The following is a 24,855-nucleotide window of genomic DNA, read 5'->3' on the forward strand; positions in this document are numbered from 1 at the left end:
TTACTGTTTTCACAAGGTTGTTTTTGGTGTGTTGAAGGTTCTTTCCAAAACAGATGTCTCGGTTGAAAAAATTAATAAAAGAATATGACACTTATGGAATGTTGGCTCTGTCTTTAGTTGTTTTGCTCTGCATTCTCCCTTCATGGCCTTTGGAAAGTGGACCTTGAAGAGGGGCACACCTTTGTTTGTTTTGGCTTGTGGTCGGTTGACGTTTTCATTATAATACATGGCAGCCAGGTAGAGTCTGGAAGTACAGGAAAGAGAAAATCAAAGACGTTAACGCTGACAGACACTTTTTGCTAGACACTCACACAATTTCTATGTAACCAGTTTATTTTACCTTTAATTTCAGTGAAATATAAAAACCTGGAGAGTCTGCCCTCATGTCGCCACCAACGATTACTTTGTCCTCCTGACTGAGCCGCTGCAGCATCACATCCTGCAGTGTCTTCCAGTGGCGAATGACTGCAGGCTCAATGAAGGATCTGGCATGCCGGCGAAATGTGTCATATTGTCATAGTTAAAACCATATTGACAGAGTCAAAGGAAATGTCAAAGAGTTTGAATGGTCATAGGTGGAGTCCTGCCCTTTTGAAGATGCCACTGAAGAGGTGTCCTGTAATGGATCTGAATCCCGCTCCTGCTCCTCGTCCAGGTTGAGACGAGATCTCTTTGAAGGTTTCTTTACTGGTGTTGATGATAAATAAAAAGGATCTCTAGTGGATGTCCCAACACCAACATCCTAGCAGGACACAGTAGCCTGGACACCTGTGGAAAAAATACAATTTTTACTAAAGGAAGTCTTTCCATGACACATAAAGACAGTAATACATTACATTATACGAGAGTGGACCCAAAAGTTCCCGGACTGTGGTTATAACTTTTTATTTTTTAATCTTCGCAATTATTTGAAACCGTCACCTCCAAAATACTCTCCTTTGGCTTGAATACAACACTGCACCGGAGATTTTCACTGTTCAGAAGAGTCGCCATGACCGTGCGTAACTGTGCCAGAAAGATTGAACTTCAATTTTCCCTCCCCCGCCTGTATGCCTGTCTTACCTTTCTGCTGCCGCTCCAGTTTCATCTTTGACAACAAAAAGCCGTCGCCCGGGGCCAGATCAGGGGAATATGGCGGTGGGGAGGCTGGCTGGTCACGGTTTTAGTCAAAAAATATGCTTTACGCACAACATTTTGTGCTATTTCTGTGCGTAACGGGGTGTCTTGTGGTCTGCTGTCTGCTACGATGCGGCCATTTCCGGGTGCCTTCGTCTCCCTGCTTCTAATAACCGCCTGAGGATCATCTGTCTGGATCTCTACAATACTCCCATCAGATCTGCAATGCCATCAAAAGTCGTGCGTGGATCTACCAGGACGTCTTCTTCAGTTTTTGTGACGTTTTTCTCTGTTCTGGAAGTGGATTGTTGTCCTCTGCGTGCCTGGTCTTTGTGATGTAATCCGATCACTCTTAAAGGGCCCAAACCACTCAGACACCCTAAGAATCCTTCTTAAAGAATGTCTGCAACATGGTGAGTGTTTCTGCCGCTGTTTTTCCCAATAAAAAACAAAATGTTTTGACAGAGCGCATATCAGTGGATATTCGCCATCTTGAAAAATTGAAGAGCGGGGTGTAACTCTGTCAACATAAACAGTGACTGTCAGCTGACCGCATCAGGGGGGAAGGCCAAACCTGGCACAGTTATGCATGAGGCTATCCTGTAGCGACATCTAGCGGCCAAAGTCGGAAATTCATTGGATTTTTTTATTAATACAATCAGTCCGGAAACTTTGGGGTCCCCCCTCGTAGGTGAATAGTATTATAAAAGGTAAATGATTACTTACTTCATCAACAATAAATGAACTACACTTGACTACAGACCTTTACTTCTGACATGAGACTGTAGAGTCCTCCAGGACAGCTGTGTGCCTCCAGAACGGGTCTCCAGTGGGTCAGTCTGGCAGGCAGCATCCCTCGATGCAGGAACATCTGTGGTTGCAGTTGATGTGCTGGCCTGCATACAGGAAACAGAGGTTACACCTGCATCCTCTCAAATACATAGCTACAACAGCAACAAATACTGCAAAAATGACATGTGCACAGCTCCATTACTTGCTGCAGTTCTGACAGCACCTTTGTTTACTGTCTTTCATGATAGGATGAACTGATTCATCCAGGTGTGTCTGACCAGTTCATCCTGTCACGAAAGACTGGAAATAAAGGTTCTGTCAGAACTTCAGGGAGTAGTGGAGCTGTGCATCTCGACCACTGTATCCCCCCTTTCACTTATTCCCTGTAATTCAACTACTACTACTATCACGGAACAAAAACTATCGTTAGCATCTTGGTGCTAAGTAAAGGCTAATGCCTGAGGAGGTGTACATTATCACCGTCCATACATTATCCCTTACGTACATAATGCTCGTTTTACATGAAATATATGTTCATACGGCAGTGTTTACTGCAAGGAAAGAAGTTTGATCAGGGGGGGGGGGGGGGGGGGGGGGGGGGGGGGCGTGTGGTGTCATTGCTAACGCTGCTAACGGCTAATGCTGCTAACACTGCCGTGTTCGACTGTCGGAGTTTTTTTCTCTCTCTCTGGTGGAAACCCTGATACGTCTTCTGTTCAACGTCCCCTGATATTATTTACCGTTGTGTGTTAAAGTAATATGAGGAGAGGACTCCATGTTAGCAACAGTAACTTACGTTAGCTGCCATGCTAAAACCACTTTCCAACAGGCTAAAACACTCGGAAGGACGATATAGTATAAAGCAACATAACATGGTAAAACTTACAGCTTCCACGTTTGTAGCTTGGTCACGGACAGCTGGAACCGATCCAGGCTTTAGCTTCAGCTTCTTGGCGAATCCTGATGTAAACTGGCCCTAGTTGTGAAAGCAGTCCGGAGTGAAGTGGTGAGCGCACATATACAACTTTTTAGGCGTTCTTGCGGGTGCGTCTTCCTCGAAAATGAAGTGAATCCACTGGACCCTCAAACCCTCAGACAAAGGCGGCAAAAACAGACTGCGGTGCTGGCTAGTGCAGCCGACAACAGAGCAGCTGCCGGGCTTCGCATGTTCCTTCGCCATGTTTACTGAACCAGCAGCGTTTTCCGGGGTGCTGAATAAACATCAGTGGCCCAGTTTACATGGGTGTTTTTTTCAATCCGATTGTAAACAATCGTATTAAACGGAGTGTATACATGTACGGCATACAAAGCGATCCACGATGAATCCTCGTTTACAAGGACCCTGGGTGAAGCGGATTATACAGCGTCCTGTGACATGCGCACAAAGTCTCACGAGGAACTTGGTCTCAGCGCTGAGCAGAGTGTTTTTATCTGCTGATATCTGCTCAAATAATGTCCCAAAAGTCCATGAAACGCTGCTGAAGGAGCGGCTGCTCCCCTAGCTGCTGTATGGGTGGCCGTTTGTGCCATACACCGCCTGGTAGAAAACGCCGTTCAGAACGGAGCTTTTAACGCAGAGCGCCGCCAGGCGCTTTTATTTTGAAACGCCGAGCGCCGCCAGGCGCTTTTATTTATGATATCTGATATCTGCTCAAATAATGTCCCAAAAGTCCATGAAACGCTGCTGAAGGAGCGGCTGCTCCCCTAGCTGCTGTATGGGTGGCCGTTTGTGCCATACACCGCCTGGTAGAAAACGCCGTTCAGAACGGCGCTTTTAACGCCGAGCGCCGCCAGGCGCTTTTATTTTGAAACGCCGAGCGCCGCCAGGCGCTTTTATTTTGAAACCCCTTCCGGCGTCTGGAACGCCGAGCGCCGCCAGGCGCTTTTGGACGCCTGGAGCCGCCACGCGCTCCATAATATGCTAATATTCTCCTCCCCTGAAGTTTGGCCAGCCAGTAAAAGGTATCGCTCTGCAGCCAATGGGATCTTCTTAGGCAAGACATGAGCAATGCACTATCGATGTAGCTATCCGAAGCTATCAGAAAGTGTTGGACCGTTCTGGACACATCTCTCTGATGGTGAGTTGCTTTCACCCCTACTGTCAAATTAACGAACTCTGCCTTACCTCTGTAACTTTGAAAAATAATTTTTTTTTAGCAATGGGGAAAGTTGGTTTGAAGGCTAGTTAGCAATTACCTTTTGCTTTCTCACTTTAGTTTTTAACACACACGTTGCATTAATAAAGCTTAAGCATATCACTACTCACCTAGGCTTTATACGAGGCATTCATGTTATTGTGTACTGTTTAATTCCGAAGAGGAAGCTAAAGTAGTCATTGACTTACATGAGTAAATGTATGTTTGTTTTGGACCATTGGGCCTTCTAGTTGCAGTCGTAGACATTCCAAAGTTCATCGGGATGTCTAGAGAAGCTATGGTTTATTTCTTAAGCTTAAGATTATAAAAGGAAGAAAAACAAATGTAAACTTTGCACTAACAGGGCTTTGTGTCACTTATATAAACATAGCAAATTAACTTCTTCCTGGTGCCTTTAGTGCTGATTAATACAGTTTAATGCTCAAATACTAGTCTGCATTGTTGCACTTGTTTACAAGCCTACCGGGCAGTTACCCCACCCCCCACTGACAAGTAACTAAACCAATATGTCCTACAGTCACACTGAATTATATAGTAAAGGTTAATTGAAAAGTACATTTCAATACTCTTCCATATTGTTTTTTTCTAATTGTGTTTTTAAAATAAAAAAAAATTGTGACTTTCAACATGAATTGTCACACTCCTTGCAGGATCCGTGGGTGTTGTGGGTATGAGTAGTTTGTTTACAAAAGTAGGATTAAAAACAATGTAGCATTTTTATTGCTGTTTCATGGACATAGACAAGATTGAATCTGAACATAAACCTCAGCTCAACAAGCTGAGCTCCATGTATCATTTGAAACGAACAGTGAAGATTGCAATTTTATTTACATTTTGATTAGTAGGGTAATTGTATTTGTATTTAGGGTATTGCTCTGTATTGTAATGTATTTTGTTTTTTGTGCATTTAGAGCAATCCGGTAGCATTATGAAGAATGTCTATTCATCTGCTGCACAGCCATTGGCCACCTTGGACAGTCCTAAGAAATGTAAGTCTGCTGCAGTAGTTGAGATCTCGTATCCTAGATTAATTTCAACTTCTATTAGACTTCAATGTTCAAATGTAAGTGCATTTGTCTAATGATAGGCCATAAGCCATGAGCTGGTGGATGTATTCAGTGTAGCCACTTGTTTGAACAACTTGAGACAGACATGTCAGTCATTTGTCACACACCAAATCTTTTGCGTTATACATTGCATTACAGAATTAGTGATATTCATATTTTGTGTCATGTGTTTTTAAAGGTTTGTTTTATGCTTCTCAAAAGTACAAAGACACCTGGGGAGGATGTTGACAAAAGACCAGAGGTGATTGAAGAATCTGTTCGCGATGCCACACTCTCCCGTACAAACACAGACCATGGAAATGTCTGGTACCTCAGGGAGGCAAACAACACTCCATTGTCTTCTCAGCAGGTTCTCCCACAAAAAGATTGTCTCCCATCTTTTGAATCACAGACATCTAAACGACTTTCTGCATTCTATTTAGAAAAGTTCACATCCTGATTGACAACTCTTGACTTTGTCGTGATCATTTGATAATGAGCTCGTAATTATGCTGCAGTGTTTTTCAAACTTGCAAGTAAGGATTACCTGCAATTTTGCTCTTTGTTCAGCTACGTTCGTTTATGTTAGCTCGTTTAAAGTATGCAAGTTTTGTCCTATTTCAGTAGTATACACCCTGGTCCTGTGGAGGAAAATATACATTTACAATATCATAATAGAGGTAATCTTACATTTGCGTAATTCTGTTGGTATTGATGTACATGCAGTTTTAAGTATTTGCCAGTCACTTAAAGCAGAAATCTCTTTTTACCTTCTGAAAAGAAAACTCTTCTGATTCAGTTAAACTAACAAGCACTCATTACATAATGCTATCCAAGGTTGGGCTAAGCTGGTATATCCTCAAAAGGGCTGATATGACTTTGATATGGAAAAATCTAACTATAAGCTATTTAATCAACTTCTTCGATCTGCTAATTTAAATATAACTTTTAATGATGGCTCTTTCATGACAAAAGTAATGGCAGTTAAATATATTTGCGTCTGGCTTGATCCAGAAATCAATTTTAAACCACATATTGATTATATAATTAAGCATATATTGTGATGTCTTATGCCTCTTTATATATCTTAAAACTGTTTTACACAACAAACAAGAAAAAAGATTATAACACAATTTATTTTATCTATAATTGACTATGCAGATATACTTTGTCGAAATACATTTGATAACTATTTGAAACCACTCAAATTACTGTTTAATACTCTGTCGATTTATTACTAAGGTGCCCTCATAGAACACATTACTGTTTATTATATGAACAGCTGAAGTGGTTACTTCCTGATGAAAGACAACAGTGTCACTGGTTACAATTTATCTTCAAATGTATTTTTTGTAATGCACCTCCAAATTTAAAATGTTTTCTCATTCCTTAAACAATAACATATTCTCTTTGCAGTTCTCAGTATCTGTCCTTTAATGTACCCTCGACTGAAAAGGAGACTGGTAGAAAGTCTGTCTCATATAAGGCCCAAATGTCTGGAATTATCTGCCTGTCAATCTAAGGTCAATAACTTCTTATGGACTCTTTAGGTCTTCATTGTATACTCACCTTAAGACTGATTGCCTATGCCTGTGACTAACCATTTAACTATTCACTGATATTGTCTGTGATTGTATTAATTTGTGACATAATATGATTCACACTCATGTTTGTAATAATTGAATGTAAAAGTGCACTGTGATAATAACTGAGTGTGTGGGTTTGTTTGTGTGAGCAAGATTCTCCTGTGTCTTGTTTGTCATTTTTGTATTGTTTCTCCTGTGTTTTGTATGTGCTTTTTCTGTTTTTTCCTTTTTTTTTGTTAAGGTCCCCCTTGCAAATGACATGTTGCATGTCAAGGGGTTTTCCTAACAACAATAAATTTGAAATCATGTTCAGAATCTTCCAACATCTTTGTTGTTAGAGACCCAGGCAAACACAGCATGACTTGATTTGGTTTGGCTACCACGACATTGGGCATGGGTAAGGTTCTCCAGAAATATTCCCCCTTACTATAAAGTGGGGTAACAGAAGAGCCTTGCTGTTTTTTGGTCCAGACATTGTCCCGTGTCCTGTCTCCCATGTATTGTCCTTAGAAAATGTCTTTCAATGTGCATTTTTATGCTGGGATAAATAAACCCCCATGGAGCACGCAGAAGATGTCTCGAACTTCGTAATTTGGAACAAAGTACTATTCAACAGTCCTAGTCTAAATGTAGCATTTTCCTCAGAGACAGGTTTTGCAACTGTCCGGACTCTGAATATAAAGAAATATTTGGTAAAGTGCCAGACTTGTTTTTGACAAGTAAAAGAGAGAGGTGGGTAAAAGTGTCAAAATGTTATCAAATGTTGTCAAAAACAGATACCTTACATTAGAATAAAAGTCAAAAGGTGTGACCTAGTATTCAAGTAAGGGGTTACTATAGTATAATGAGTAAAAAGTGCAATATTAAAGCATGAATGATTCATGACAAAAAGTAGGTTGTGAAAAATCTTATGAGGAAATGGCAAGTATATGTATAATAATAACTTAGAAAGGGCGCTACAACAAATGACCACAGGTAAATATCTGTTTTCATCAGGCGCCAACCTCCTCTCATAAAACTTGAAGATAATGATTAAGTGCAAAAAAAGCTGTAATTCCAGAGAGATTCCAGCAGGGGGCGATGATGTTGGTTTCAAAAAGAGCCCAGGTCTCATTGGAACCCATTCAAAAATGCCGATTTTCATAGTGCAAATAAACTTATAAAGCACCCAGTTTCAGGACATATTTTGGTCTCTATCACTAGTTTCTATAACTGTGTTGGCTTCACCAGACTCTGGTTTTCACATAAATCATCTGTTGATTTTATATTACGAGTTAAAATTTAGCATAAATCGCCCTATCACAGCACCTCCTCTGTCCATGTGATGCGGTCACGTGACAGACGGGACCAATCACATTTTCATCCGGTTTGAAATATTCAATGTGGAGAAGTCCTGCTGGACTCGCTGGAGTCTTATGAACGGTGGTTGGAAACTCTATGGGTGACGTCACGAAAGGTCTATCCATTTATATACAATCTATGGTTTTTATGAAAAAATGAAGCTATTCACAAAAAAGACTTTCTCACAAAGACATGTAAGATTACTGGTATTTTCAGGTAATTAACTCCGCCAGGAGGTTATGGAATCTCGTCAGTTTGTTGGTTGGTTTGTTGGTTGGTTTGTTAGCAAGATTCCAGAAAAAGTTATGGACGGATTGCAATGAAACTTTGTGGAAAGGTGGGTCTTGGGCTAATTTACAATCCATTAAATTTTGGTAATGATCCGGATCACTGTCTGAATCTAGGAATTTTTTAAAGTATTCTTTATCATTGACAGATAGGGAGTCTTTGGCATAGTTGGGCAGGCCCGCCGACAGGGGGCATGCGGTGCGGCTTGGTGACTGATTTCACCTGTGGCAGAGGTCTGCGCTCTCTGAGGGCCAAATTCTAGTTTATTATATAATCACATGGTAAATCCTCTAAGTACATTTTATTTAAAAAGTTTCTCAAACACACTTGTTTTGACAAAATAGGTTGCTGTCCTACCCTGCACTTGAAAATGATGTGCTCTCCGTTAGCCCAACATTTCTTCAAATTCACTTAAAGTATCAAAATCTTTCTCTCAGCTATCCAAGTTGACCTCAAGTATGTAAATGGATTACACTAGATGTCCTTTTCTTTACACTTTGTTTATTGACAACGTTGCATTTACACAGCTGGTAAACCGGAGAAATGCAAGAAAACAAAAACATAATTATGCATATAACTGAAACAAATATGATACGTAAATCTTGCATTATTTGTACTAAATTGCATAGACTTTAGTGGTTTTTTGATTTTTACTATTTCACTTCACTTGTTTAATCACTTGAACGTTTTAGAGCGACAGATTACATATGCAATGATTTTGCATTCCACGTTTTACTAAGACTTAAACATTTTACAAAGCAAGTGTACTGCTATCGATTACTAAGGGATCTATCAATTATTTTTTCCAGTAATCTAATCATTGAAGATTGTTGAGTCTCTCGTAAATTAAAATATATAGTGTGATGTGCTGGGACACCTCATCCACCCAGCTGCTACGGTTAGAGATATGAAAGGACACAGTTTAGCATTTTTTAAACCTTTCTCCACCGCAAAAGCAAAAAAAAAAAAAAACAAACAAACACTGACGGTCTCGAAACCACGAATACCCGCTGTCACCCTGTTGTCATGGCAACTGGCGTCTGAGCTTTGGTAGCATATAGTCAAGAATTAACACTGCCATATTTCAAAATTAATGTCACACGAGTTTTAATGCCTTATCAGTAAAAACACATGCAAAACACCTGTGATTTTATGCCTTTTCAGAAATTTACCTATTGTGATACTCCACCACACCTGCTGAAAGGTATACAGACCAAAAAAATAACTGTTTTGGAGAAAGCGTACGCAGTAAAACTGAGTGTTATTTTAACGCTGATGGAGTTGAATTCAACTCTGTTACAGATAACATTTGGTCCCACTCAAATTTACAGTCAAGTTTACTCTATGGCAACTGTCAAATTTTAAGAGTCAATTCTACTCAATTTAGTGTTAAAGTGAACAATGGAATGTGTAAAAATATTTAACACTGCCTTTTTTTTTAACAATGTTGATAACTGAATAAACTTTTTAGATCTACTTTTACTCCAAATTTAGTTTTAAAATAAAACAGTAAATATTTTCCTATTTTTTTTCCCTGCAGTGTTATTTATTTATATGTTTTATGCTTATCATTTGATGCTATATTACTAAATTGCTGTCATCTAAATAATCAAAAACAAAATACATGCAAACATACTAGGTTGTAGTAACAGCCTTTATTAATGTGTTTCAATGAGAAATGAAAGACAACAAAATCCTGCTTTATTATGGTCACTTCATAGGCATAGAAATGTTCCTGAAATATTTCTGTGCATACAGGCTAAGTGACCAGCGATAGCTTCTCATGTTTAAGCAGAGCAGATGCAATCTGGTAAAACTGGGGCATTTTGGATTGTACTCTGCCAAAGATAACCCAATGTGAGCGGTAAACAAACCCATTGTGTTTTGCCCAGTTCACTTTCATAACTTGAACACTACTGGGCACTTGCATCGCCATGGAAATTCCAGAAAAACCTCATTTTAACATCCCTTTTACAATCTCTTCCATGGAATTCACTCCAGAATTCACAACACTTTGGCCTAGAGCTGCTGCCTTTAGATCTAAAGTTACAGCTGCACAACTATTTACAACATCTCCTGAAGTAAAGTCTGAGTCAGCATCTAAGTTTTCAGACATCACTTCAACATTAGTAGCACTACTTGTGTAAATAACACTTTGGTGAAGTGAAAAGTCACTTCTGCAAAATCAGATGAAACCGTTACGTGGCATTTGTTAAGGTGCTTTCTAAAACCAGAAGAGCTACCAAGAGAATGTGAGCATCCCACTTGGCCACATTTAACATAAAGAGTCCTGCCAGTACAGAGACCATTTTGCAAAGAAAGCACCTTATTAATTTTATAACTAATGCAGCATTCTTGCTCACAACTCTGCCACTTTAGGAGTTTCCTTTGTTTGTCCAACATCAATGTTGTAAATGGTTGTTTGCATAAAAGTGAAAAAGTGGGTCAGGGAAGAACTGTACGATGTACCAAAGACAAAGTGAGTCTCGAAGAGTTCATCAAGAGCTCCCACTGAATCTGTCGCCTTACACGGAAGGGCAACCTTGTCAATCACAATGAAGAAGGCGTGAATGCAGCTTCTTGTGGGTTCCTGAGCAAGAAGGTAGGGCTGACGGCTTGATGTGATGTTGTCCAGATGCTGCTGTACACTGGTTCCAGCCTACGACGACACACTCAACAGCAGTGTTTAGTGACCACCCTCTGACAACAGATCAGATTATCTCACTGTGCATAAAATGGAGGTGATGGAAAGTATATTTTGAACAACTTTTTAACATACCTTAAGGAATCTGATAAGATTATCGACAGCTTGACATGCAGACATCTTTCCTGGTCTCTTTCGTCCTTGCGCTGATGGTGGCAATAGATGTAGCAGCAGCAAGATAGCCGACATGTCACTGTCCCAGCCTGCAGACCAACAGATTAACATTATGTCATAAATAATTCAATTGGCACAATTACCTATATAACTAACAACAGTAAATTAAATCATTCACAGTCCTAACATTCTGAACTTCAGCAGCCGACTCAGCGCTGCACATCAACTCCAGGAGCTCTGTGGTCGGTACCAGTCCACGGCTTTCCTTTAGAACTTTTGCTTTGAGATTGGTAGGCCACCTCTCCAAGAATTTGTTCGCAGTGGCCTCACCAAACAGGAGTCGAAAATCCTGTTCTATCTGTAATGCAAAAATGCAGTACATAGAAAAAAGTGGTGAGTGACAATGCATGCCGCGTGGAATCTTTCAGTGATTCTGCAAGTTATCTTACCAGTCCTGGTGTATCCATGAACCGTGTGAAAACTAAGAAGACATCTTGTGCTTTCTTATCATTCACCGTTGAATGACGATAAATGGAGGTAACTTTCATCTTCTCACGGATAGTGTCTTCATCGGCAGTGTGTCTCAAAACAGCTATAGCTGCTTCTCCATCCTCATCTGGATGACACTGTGTCAGTGGTGAAGAGTCTGATCGACCAGGGCCTGGCCCTCCAGCTGAAGAAGAAACACATATTGACTCCTGCCTACAAATTCCATCAATATCATATGTTACTGATAAGTATACTTACTTTTGGGAGATTTGGTGGCTGACACACTTCTTTCCTCTGCAGTTTTCCTTTGAATGGTCTTCAACCGCCATGGAAGGTATCCTGAACCACTCTGTGTATCATATTAATGTTACGATGTAATCAAATAAATGCAGACAGGCTGTGCCATCAACATTTCTGACCGAACTGATGTGTTTGTCGCAAGGACGCTTTTACTTACATAGCCATGTTGTGAATGGGGGTCTTCCAGATATGAAAAAAGACCAACGATCCCCTGGGCATACATTTGTCTTACATTTTCATGGGGAGATGTCCTGAATAAAACAAATTCGATGATAACCATCACTCAACTGGCATAGGACATCACAATTAATAATATTCCGATACTAACAATGTTTCTCTATATTATACATGTATGATTCTTACCCATGTGTTTCTGTCATCTGAGCAGTAAGTATGTTTATCATCTGTCTTCTGGTTGCATCTGTCAGAGATTTGGTTTTTGCATACTCTTGCATGATGCGTTCACAGCCGGGCTTTGTTGTGATGATTTTTTTAAATTGACTGAAATTGAAACAAAACATGAAGTCAGAACATTTTAAACCAAAAGTGAGATAGACAAACGATTACATAAAAAAACTCCACATCAAATGGTTCAACATTCAAATTAGACTACCCACCGCTTTTACTTCATATTTTATATGGCATGGCTTTTTAGGTTGACTTCCTTCAGCAGTGGCTGCTTACTCAGGAGGGCCACACATTGTGAAATTCAGAATGACAGTCTCATTTCATGGTGAGGATGATGATGTTAGCGAGGCACCTGTGCATTAAGGAATATAAACATACCAGAAACATTAAAAGGAACTGTTAAAGTTCCAATCTCAACCTTTGCATTTAATATGAACATATATGTGAATGGTGAGTGATTACCTGGTTGCTCATGGCTCAGCGTGACTCTAAAGGTTCCAGGTGACTCCTTTCAATATTTCTTCAAAAACCTCAGCATCAACTTCTGTGTCAGACTGGTCATACACCTTCATATTTAGCTCTCTGCCTTCAGGTATGTTACATTTCAGGCACAATGGCACAACAGGAAGGAAAAGGAAAAAACATACAGACATTGTAAAAAAATTGAGGGCATACATTTCCTCTGAATTAAAATCATTGATTTAACTAAGTACAGTGATCCTGTGTTCATAAAATAATGTTAAGTCAAAGCTGAAGACAAGATAAGATGCTCATTCATTGTAAGGCGCAGCTGAAACAATTATTAGCTTAGGTAGTTCAGATGGAGTGTTTTTATGATCAATTAGGTGCATTGACAAAGTAAAAATTATAATATTGCTTCATCCTGATGTTCTAACTAATCTTCCTTCAAAAGGGCATCCAATGTTAGGTCAGACAGCCGAACATACTTCCTGTCCCCACCAAACACAAGACATAGCAGCATATTCTGTTGAAAAAAACAGAGAGAAAAAAGGAGATAATCAAGTTAAACAGTTAAGTGGTTACACAGAGTTATCTGTTGATGTGCTCTAGAATTGGTGTTTTTTATATGAAACAGTAACATCATTTTCACTGAGCCGCTACAGTATGAAGACAGTAACAGGTTAGCTGCTCTTCCAGAAGTTCGTTCGCCTATGATGGAAGGTAATTAGCATTTACAACACACAAACAAAATAATGGAGTTGTTAAAGCTGTGCCACTAAACAAGTCTCAATAATAGTATCTCAGCACCATTCAGAAGAAACACGTAGTTAAATAGGTGCATCTGAGATTCTGAATGTTAGCAACAGTTGGAGCGTAAATGTTCCCCGGGTCCTATGTTCCCCACTTTGTAATGACCGGGGAATATAGGACCCTTTTTCCACATAAAGGTCCTATGCTCCCCGCTCTTCTCCAAAAGGGCCCTATGTTCCCCGGTATTAATAGAGGGCAGCATAGGACCCGGGGAACATAGGGATGACCCCCACGTAGCCACTTGAAGTTTTTCGGATTCAGACAAAGTGAATTTGACGTCGTCAAACTAATGACTGCATGTTGTCTACATGTACTCAATCGACATCAGTGACACTATAAAATAGTGCTGAGTTGAAAAATCATTTTTAAACAATCTTACCAGCAAGGGAATGCATCCATATGTAGCAGGGCTTCCACGTGTGTGCAGACTCCTGTTCTTCCTGTGTTCTTAATGGCGGTTGGCAAACTGGAATGGTGCATTACCGCCACCAACTGGTGTGATTAGAGAAGGATATCGCCTAAACGAAAGTCTTGTATAAAAATAAAATAAAATAATACCAACAAATAAACAAACAAAACAAAAAAAAAACTGTCTGGGTCACTATACTGACTTACAATCTGTGCATATCACCACTTTTAAAGGCAGCATTTCCCCCACATAAACTGACAACTCTTTATTTACTTTCTTTACAACTTTAACTACAAACTCTGGTACTGTAAAAGTCACTCCAATTTTCATGTTTCGACTTTTTGAAGCATCTGTAAAAACTTTAGCATAACCACAATATTGTATGCAGACTCACTGGCACTAAGCAACACTGTGTAGAGTTGAATTTTCACTGCATGCAGCCAGAACTTTACACTGACTTTTAACTCTGGTGCTGCAGTTGGTCTACTCTGCATAGAGTTGTAATTACTCTATCTAGGTTACAATATGTTGACTCAGAAATATTGACACTCCATATTTTACTGTGTACCTTGAGCTGCTATTTCAGAGATAAAACAAAGTTGCACTTTATTTTTCATATCAAAAACCATGGAAAAGCTTAAATGTCCAACTGTACCTGAAATCACCCAAAATAAAGACAGATATGACGCAAATACGTAGGCTACGTAATGGGTGACAGGAAGACAATAGACCTGTCTAATTGGTCAATTTTGGCGCATTACTTATCCCGCGAAATTTTGTCAATATATAGGCGCCAATGTCTTGGTATTCAGAAATGACTGACAGACCAGACAACAGGCACCGGAGGCGACTTATCGCCCTTAGAGATAGAATAAACACCAATTTGCAACGCATTTTGGACAATCCTGAGGAGGACACTCTGTTACAACGGTAAGTACAAAAAAAAGTTACTTTCAGCGCTCATTCTGGTTATGTTGATTAACAGAACCATAGTAACTGCTAAAAGTCACTGTCGCATTCAGTTTGGGTCATCCAAATCTCACAACCAAAACACGTCAATTTTTATTTATTTAGTTATTTATTTATTTATTTATTTATTTATTTATTTATTTATTTATTTATTTATTTATTTATTTTTCTTTAGACCGCTTTAAAATCCGGGCATACTGCGGAGCTGATTATTCGCAATTGGGTCCTCTCGCTGTTAAATGTATCACAGAAAAAAAGCAAAAATCGCGTTACATGTTTGTGTTATACATTTCTAATGTTTTCCATTGCCATAGCTAAGCTTCTGCATTACACATAAAACTGTCTCTGCCATATACCGCTGACTGTTTTTTTCACCCGCCGAAGCAGGAATGCAAATAACAGGTGTCGTGCCAAAAAGTGATTCCCTGCCATAAAGTGATTTCCGGTCCGCGGACAGCTGAAAAGCGCAGCTTCTGTGGCTGTGCAGCAGTCTTAATCGGGCTCAAACAAGTTTGTTTCCGATCATCCAACGATGTTTATTTGTGTTTGCGTTTCATAGCGTCCGGTACGTCCAATTGCCTTATATCACTGTTAAATACCGGTGTGCCAAAACTTGATTTCTGCCAGAAATTGATTTCCGGTCCGCGGAATCAGCTTTTAGCAAACAAAAAAAAAAAAAAAAGCTGATTTTGACATTGTAATGTCCCTTTACTCGTTTTTTAAGTGGTATAAAGTGTTGGTTTTGCTCAAATGTTGTAAATCTAACTCTGCTGTGTTAAATTAAATAATTTTTAGTCAAAATATCGATCTAAATACAATACCGGAGGCATGAATCAACTTTTGGCAAGCAAAATAAGCAGTTCATGGCAGGGAATCACTTTTTGGCACGACACCTGCCAATTTGGAAAACCGCGGGCTTGGCAAAGCTGCATTCTGTTGTATGAGTAGTACGCAGAGCAAAAACATTATTTTGGAAAATATACTTGGTGACTTTCTCGTTGAATCTGGTGACTTTTAAGTTTACCTGGCCAAATATGTGTTATTGAAAAGCAAATAGTGAATAATCGAGCGGCTGTTTGTGGTTTAAATGGAGAATTTTTAATACACGGAACTGTTTTAGTGCGCACGAGGTGCATTCAGGGACAGTACAACATTTTAAAAGCCATACTGAACAGCAGCGTTCAAACCCTTCGGGAGAACTTGTTGTCTCCTCCAATGCTGCAGCTCCTCCAAGTCATGGAGAGCTAAGCTTTTTTTAATTAACTCCTTCATTTCTAACAAGCATTATAAAAACACAAACCCACCTCTAGTGCAGTTACTCTCCTGTTGTATTCAAATCATCTCAATGTGACGTTCAGGTACAATTGCATTATAACAATACAAGTAAAGTTAATATATATTTATTCAGTTTTATTTGAATAATCTGTGGTAAATGTAGATTTATATGGTTTATATATATATATATATATATATATATATATATATATATATATATATATATATATATACACACACATACTTACATGTAAAACTGACTGGCAAAGGGAGGGAGATCACAACTTCCGGCTTACGCAGTTCACACACCCTCTATTTTCTATGATTTCTTAACCTAAGGTTTCAGATTGTTATTGACAAAAGCTAGCAGATTAGGCAGGTTAGTCAGATTGTATTGCTGATAGACAATGATGGAGTCATGAATAAAAATGCTTGATTCACATTTCCAAATGTTTGTTGTTACTACTATTGTTGTGATTTTTTTTTTTGTATTCATTTTGCAGGCTGAATATGTTCCCAAGTGCTGGTGGGCCAATCAGGCATATAAGGAGTAACAGGAGGGAGAGACAGGTGTCATTCAGAGTGTCCGTTTTTAGACATTCAAACCTAACTCGCTTCACCACACCAAGAGGTATCTTTTTTCCCCCAGTCAAGATAAAAACAATATTTATCATTTAGACCAGGGGTTCTCAAAGTTTTGGTAGCTGAGGGCCAATTTAAGAACCCAACACTGAACTGAGGGCCACCAAAGGAAAAAAATAAATAATGACCAAGCTGCATTTCTGCAATTCAGGTTTATTGGTCTGCATCCAGTAATGTCAACATAAACCATAACACATTCCAATTAATAAATGATGCTAAATCTGGCAAAGCTTGAGAAAACCTTGAGAAACATTGTAACACACACAAAATCCCTGGGGTTTTCTGCCCCCTACAGTCAAATTTGGGATATAACAGTCCTGTGTGCAGTCCATTTCAGAATACATGGAAGAACTTATTTTGAACAAAAAGTCAGTCTCAGTGTGCCTTGCTTCCTGTCTTATTGGCATGGACCTTATTCAGGAACAATTCCAGCTACCAAAGCACCACAGGAAAACCTGCAGATAGACAGACAAACACACACACACACACTGAGGGAGGGGGAAAAAGAGAGAGAGAGAAGACTTTTAAAACATAAGTTTACCAAAGAAGTCATCGTCATCATCACCATCATTAATATCTATCATTGCCTGTCATAAATTAGCTTGTCATTAAGTAACACAGAATATTTATTACTAGGTCAACATACCTTTCTTTGTTGGCATGGGATTTGTGGTGCTGTTTTCGGTTGGCCACGATTCCTCTGATGTCTGGCTCCATCTCACTGCATGTAGATGGCCATCTGCCAGCCTGGACCTCAGCTTGGATTTGTTGATGGCCATGTGGAGATTCTCCACCTGTGTGCAGTCCATTTCAGAATATATGTAAGAACTTATTTAGAACAAAAAGTCAGTCTCAGTGTGCCTTGCTTCCTGTCTTATCGGCATGGACCTTATTCAGGAGCAGTTCCAGTGACCAAAGCACCACAGAAAAACCTGCAGAGACACACACACACACACAGAGGGAGGGGGAGAAAGAGAGAGAGACTTTTAAAACAGAAGCTTACCAAAGAAGTCATCGTCATCATCACCATCATTAATATCTATCATTGCCTGTCATCAATTAGCTTGTCATTAAGTAACTCACAGAATATTTATTACTAGGTCAACATACCTTTTTTTGTTGGCATGGGATTTGTGGTGCTGTTTTCGGTTTGCCACGATTCCTCTGATGTCTGGCTCCATCTCAGTCGTTGCTATACGAAGGACAGCATGTAGATGGCCATCTGTCAGCCTGGACCTCAGCTTGGATTTGTTGATGGCCATGGTGGAGAAGGTCCTCTCACAAATGTATGTACTTCCGAATAAAGAGACCATTCTGATAGCATGCTTGCGAAGTGCAGGGTATGTAGATGGGGAAAGTCCTTTGTAGAACTCGATGAGATTCTTGTCACGATATGCTGCTCTTGCCTCGGAGCTCTCCTGCAGGTCGATGAGCTCAAACTGCATTTCTGCAGGCTCTTCCCCAGGGACACATGAGAAAGGATTTTGGAAGAGGCTGAATGACTTCTCATGGTCCCTGAAGTCGGAGAAGCGATGGTCGAATTCCTCTCTGAGTTTTTTTATGAGGTTATGGTTCTTGTCTGAACGCAGGTGACGTAAAACAACGCGCCCATCTGTGTTTGTGTCATCTAGGAGTGCCTTGCAGGTAGGAAAATGGGTTAGATCTCCCTGTTTCAGCTGGCCCTGCAGCAGTTCAAGTTTTCGCTGGAAAGCTTTTATGTTGTCAAAAAGTGTGGAAATGAGCTTCCCGTGGCCCTGCAGCTTCACATTGAGATCGCTGAGACAAGTATTCAGGTCAACAAGGAGCGCTAGGTCACACAGCCATTTAGTGTCACTTAACTGAGTCACATCTTGTCCCTTTGACTCCATGAACTCCCTTATTTCTTTTCTCAGGTTAAAAAAGCGCTTCAGTGTGGCACCTCTGCTCAGCCATCTGACAGCAGTGAAGTATATGACGTCACCAAAATCTGCCTCTGATTGCTCCAAAAAAGTCTTGAATTGGCGGTGATTCAGACCTCTGGACTTAAGGAAATTAACCGTCTTCACAACAATGTCCATCACATGTTTCATCTCAAGCGTTTGAGCAGCGAGAGCTTCTTGGTGAATTATACAGTGATATTTAATTAGCTCCTCACCTCCGTTGTTGGCCACTTTCTCAGAGAGCAGTGACACGGCACCTGCCTTTTTCCCGATCATGGCCGGTGCTCCATCTGTCGTGACACCAACCATAGACGGCAGCTTCACATTGTGTGCATCGAGACTGCGACACACAGCATCACAAATGTCGACTCCCCTTGTTCTGTCTTTGATACTCTCCAGGCTTAGCAGCTCCTCGCCTATGTCAAAGTTTTCCGTGACTGTGCGGATGAAAATCAGCAATTGCGCCGTGTCAGAAATATCCGTACTTTCATCCAGTGCGATAGAAAAGGCTCCCTTTCCCAGGCCCTCCAAACGTTGTCCCAGCTGCTCTTTGAGATCGTTGGCCAGATCTTCGATTCGTCGTGTCACTGTGTCATTTGACAAACTAATGTCACGGAGCTTTGTTTTCTGCTCCGGGCATACAATGTCGGCCACTTTCAGAATACAGTCTCGCACGAATTCCCCATCACTGAACGGCTTGCTCCGCCTGGCTATTTCTTGAGCTACCACGTAGCTAGCCTGTGTCACAGCTTCACCGGATTTGGCCAGATTTGTGAAAACCAACTGCTGTGCAGTGTAGCCTCTTTTAAGTTGTTCAAGCTTACTGGTACGCTCCTCGCCGGTGAACTTGTCGTATGTTTTGTGATTGGTATCATAATGTCGTTTTATGTTGAAGTCCTTCAGCATAGCATTAACCTGCTTGCAGATGAGGCACATGACTTTATCCGACCCGTGAGGTACGACAAAGTAAGCCTTTGTCCACTTATCTTGAAACCGCCTTTTTTCCTCGCCGACGCATCGTTTTTTTCTCGGGGGGACTGGCTCCTGCTCCCGCTCCATTTTCACCGCCGCGGTCATAGCCATGTGTGATATGAAGCCGAGCATCATGGCGTCCAGCACTCCACAGTGGTGAGAAAAAACATTGCACCGTGGAACTCTGGGAGTGAGGTCAAGTGAGGTCCAAACCACACCTGCAATTACCGTTTATTTTTATAGATGCCGCCAGAGACCACGAAACGGAGATTCATCATTTCAAAGCAATGTACAGTTGGATTAAATTTATTAAATTAATTCATTGCGGGCCGCCAGAAATGTTTTGGCGGGCCGCCATTGGCCCGGGGGCCGCACTTTGAGAATCTATGATTTAGACTGATGTTTGTCCTCGATTTTATTTCCAGATGCTACTCCGATCGTGGGGGTTCACGTGAGACTGGACCTTAACAGAGAGGCCTTCCATCAGGCCTTAAGGCTCCAAGTAAATGGGTGCCCCGAAAAATACGCGTTGTGCAGGGTTAATGCCACCCGAGAAATAATATGCATAAGTGAAGACACTCCAGCTGACATACAACAGAGCAATGTGCTCAACAGAAGTGCTCTGTACTTAATGCCACAGGTTAGAAATTAAGCCTTTAATATGGTATTTTAAAAAAAGTGATCATGCATAGAAATGTAATTTTTTTTTTATATTTAATTTTAAAGGACCCTTCAACACCCTCTGAAGAATCTTCGGAAGCAGTCAGAGCTGTAACATCTTCTGGACCACCTTCAGGACCAATTATAGCTCCTCTACCAGCAGCCACATCACAGGGGCCCTCGACTCAGCTGCAACCTACTAATCGGTCTGCACCTCCAGCTCCACCAGCTCCAGCTCCAACTTTGTCACAGCATGACTCAGCTCTGGAGGAAATCTCTGTGTAAGTGTGCTTATGTAGCCTTTTTAAATATTTATACCATTGAAGTTATAAGAAATTAATTTTGAATTTATGGTTTTCCGTTAGGTCATCTGAAATTGGAGACATTCTTAAAAATATCCGGCAACTGATCAAATGGGACACCCCAGCTGCAAACCAAATAAACGTGGTGCGAGGCGAGGAGCTTGAATGTGCCCTTAGGGCCTTCAAGCGAACCGCCTTTGACCCTCTATCCAGAGTTGATGTTGTTTTTGTCGACGAAGTTGGAACTGGAGAGGGTGCCATTGATGCAGGAGGCCCTACAAGGGAATTTTGCCGTCTTCTTGTGGCAAAATTGAAAAACTCAAAAATCTTTGAGGGACCTGAAGATAAAAAAACATTGGCCCTGGATGTGGTTGGTATGTTCACATTTATAATTTCTATAAAAATATAAGTTACAATTTTTGTTAGGGTGTCAGAGCGTCCATTCTTTGCCCATTAAAATCAATTGTATAATGCCACTACCTTTAATTATATAATAGTGACATTAAACAGACTAAACATTTTTAATTCTCTTCTATTTGGACAGCACTTCATAAAAATCTCTACCGTGAGGCTGGCCGGATGCTGTCGGTGGCCCTAATCCAAGGCGGGGTTTCGCCACATTTTTTTTCAGAGCGCCTTTACAGACAGGTGGCTGGTCTGCCGGCAGAGCCGACCAGCATTGATGATGTATGGGACCATACACTCCAGGAAAAGTTGACTCAAGTACGTTAAATATAATTTGTAAATGATAGCTGGCATCAATATATTATTGTATTCTTTTACTGTGAAATGGTCATTGTTTTGAGTCTTTACTAATACTAATTATATATTTCATATTCTACATATGTATACAAGTATTTTGTCAAAAAATTAAAAAAAAAAAAAAAATTTGCTCTCTCTATCCTAACTCATCAAATTTCCCCTTCTTCTTACCTATTTTTTCTGTCTACTCCACCCTTGTTCATGTGTAGTGCAGTTTACATGTTGACACAACGTGAAGCTCTATGACAAGAGTCATTCATTAAAATATTGTGATCTACTTTTGAAGTTGGCATTGTACAGGCAACCGCTTTACGTTACTGTCTTTTACAGTATGCAGACTGACTTCATACTCACTTGCCATTTGGTCCAAATTTACTGAACCCTGCCAGTCATACTTTTTGACATCACGAAATTGTAGGGCTAAAAATGCTGTCAATAGTTAAAGTATGTTATGAAAACAATAACGATAATATTCACTCTAATAGTTATGTGATATTAATTTTAGGTTTTCTAAATTAAGCAAACCTCGAAATACAATACAATTGATATATCATTACTTTTTTCTGAATCTTGATTTATCCCCTTGTGATTTCTTTACTTGTTTTTCTTATTTCTATCCAGATATCACAAGCAACCACTCTGGAGCTGGTGAGAGAGGCTGTTAATGGAGCAGCTGACGAGCTCGCCCCAATGGGAGGACTACTCCACCTCCAAACACTAGAGGACAAGGGCGACTTCCTCCAGGCAGTGACGCAGTATTACTGCCATGGGAGGATCCAAGCTGCTCTCCTACAGTGAGTTCTGAAAATGAGTTACCATTGTTGTTTACTTTTACGAAATTCTATGCTTCCTCAGTGAAAGAGGTTTTTAATTTTACAGATTCAAGGATGGCCTGCTGACGTTTGGTGTCCTAGAGGAAGTGGTTCGTAATCCAAACGTACTTCAGAGCATTTTCCTCGAGGACACCACTCCACTGTCAGCTAAAGATCTGACAGATCTCTTCAAGCCGATCCTGAGCCAAGCTGGGTCTAACAGGCGACGTGCAGAGTCAAGAACACTGGCTTTCTGGAGGGACTGGCTTTTGGAGGTGGAAGGTATGAATACCCCTGTTAATGTTATGTGTTGTTGGTCCTATACAGTGTAATATACTGTCCTCTTTTGACGTTTAGGTGGTGAAGCGGAAGTCAATCTACCACAGATTCTCGTATTTGCCACTGGGTTGGAAAAAATTCCAGCAACTGGTTTCACTCCACAGCCAGAACTTACCAAGAAATGGAGCACTCGTCACGGTTTCCGAAGGCGAACACCTGTAGCCTGACCCTGAGCATTCCTGTTGGCCTCTCTTATGAGGACTTCAAAGCTAACATGGACTTTGGCATTGGGGCATCCGGCCAATTTGCAGAGGCATAGTTCTTTTTTTCCCCTGTAAATAGTTAATTAATAAGGTATGTGCAGACTCCAGTAAACTTGAGGGAGAATGTTTTGAAATTGTTCTGTTAATCATTGTTTTCTTTAATAAATTATTTTGAAGGCACTACATGTAAGTTTCTGATTATTTTTAAACCTATGCCCCTCTGGTGAGAAGTGTAACTTATGGAGTCCATCGTTGGTGTAAATGATTTATTTTTCCTGAAACAACAGTGACAAACTATAACTATGAAGTTTCTGTGGCAGCGCAGCTGACGGCTCACTCTCTAGTGACCGCAGGCTTATCAAAACACTTATTAACACTTATCTAAATGAAGAACATTAGAATTACGAGCATATAATCATACAACATCCAGTAAACTACTATTTAAAAAAAAAGGTATTTACAATCATTGAACTTATTTTTAACCGAACTTATTCCCCAATGAACTCTTTCACTTTTTTAACTGATCCTATAACATCTTTTTAAATACCTAATATTTATCATAGTCTCTGTCCTTCTCTTTGTTCAAAATAATAATAAAGAAATCCACAACTGAGATCATGTTTTCAATTTGACTCATTCTTCTTAAAATGTAACATAGCGTTGGACAAATCGTCTTCAGCCGTATTCACACAATCCACCGGAAACTGCTGTACTATTGGTTAGACCTGCATTGTGGGCGGCCCTTATGAATCTTGTCGATCGTTCCTTCAGTCATTCATTCATTCAGGCAAAGCTCCATCTCCTTACAACCCAGTCGCCAGCTGGAGCCCTCGTCCCCGCCCACAGCTGCCGATCTAAACCCCTTCAGCAGACAGTTTTTTACATTCCTTTGCAACATTACTGGGGATATGGCGCCGGTTGGAGCCGTTAACTGTTTCGGGTTCACTCGTTTATATAAACAATCACGATCCTAATTATTTCCGATCTCAGACACAATCAAAGGCTTGATTATGTTATATTACTTTCTTATGTAATTGTATCTCCAATTTTCCTTACATGAAACAACAGCGACAAAGTATAACTAACGTTTCTGTGGCGGCGCAGCTGACGGCTCACTCTGTAGTGACCGCAAACTTCTCAAAACACATTAATGAGCGCAGCTCCACCTACTGGCCAGTTACTGTAACTACTTCAAATTGAACCACATGTTTGAAAAAAAAAGTGAAGTCATACCCAGAACATAATATAATAATTTGTTCATGTTTTAAGTCCTTTTGACTGGTTCAATTAATTCATTTTATTTTTGATGGGGCGTTAATGGGGGGGGGGGGGGGGGGGGGGGGGGGGGGAGTGCAGGGTGTTTTGTTTGAGTCCTTTCCTTTTGGTTAGCTCTATAAAAATAATTTTGGTCCCTGTCAAGTTACTCAGTGCCACACATATATCTTCAGTAATACATGTGTATTAATAAGTGTGTTTAAAACTTTGAAGCTCGTTGTGTTTAGAGATAATAAGAACCCGCTTTTAGACTCTAATAGTTTTTTTTTCGTGACACAATATCAGTAAACATTTCAAAAAAGTTATGGTAAATAACATGTTCTCTTTCCATTTACAACCTCAAAGATTACACAGGTCTATCTAACACTACTATTACCACAAAGTGTTACAGCATACTACTATTAATAAAGGTGAGGATATTTCGTCAAATAATGTTGGAAATAGTGTAAATACTGTCAAATTCACAGCACTTTGAATGTCTCAGTGCACCTTCTTTTCATTCCCTGTTTTAAACATTTCCTGCTATATATACTTAGTTTGTCTTTTTTCTACACTTGCTGTTTACCTGATTTACAAAAAAGGCAATGGAAGTTTCTCTCAGCTCACTTATAGCTTCAGTCATTGTTCAGCTAATGGTCCCTCCTGTTCAGATTTTCACGCATTAACAATGTGTGTTGCATTACAATACATTCATAACTGAATAC

At 40.2% G+C, this 24,855-nt stretch overlaps 2 long non-coding RNA genes across 2 annotated transcripts; both read right to left on the reverse strand.

Moving 5' to 3' along the window:
* Nucleotides 1-233: 233 nt before the first annotated feature.
* LOC115399984 (uncharacterized) lies at nt 234-1,981 on the reverse strand. Its single transcript, XR_003932750.1, has 3 exons — nt 1,880-1,981; nt 341-768; nt 234-244 (listed from the first exon to the last, which is right to left on the reverse strand). It is a non-coding gene; the product is annotated as an uncharacterized LOC115399984 (long non-coding RNA).
* An 8,856-nt stretch (nt 1,982-10,837) lies between these two features.
* Nucleotides 10,838-17,032, reverse strand: LOC115399993 (uncharacterized). Its single transcript, XR_003932759.1, has 3 exons — nt 16,946-17,032; nt 14,746-14,752; nt 10,838-10,849 (listed from the first exon to the last, which is right to left on the reverse strand). It is a non-coding gene; the product is annotated as an uncharacterized LOC115399993 (long non-coding RNA).
* Nucleotides 17,033-24,855: the final 7,823 nt, after the last annotated feature.

Source organism: Salarias fasciatus, chromosome 14 (assembly GCF_902148845.1).
Source record: "Salarias fasciatus chromosome 14, fSalaFa1.1, whole genome shotgun sequence".
NCBI lineage: Eukaryota > Metazoa > Chordata > Actinopteri > Blenniiformes > Blenniidae > Salarias > Salarias fasciatus.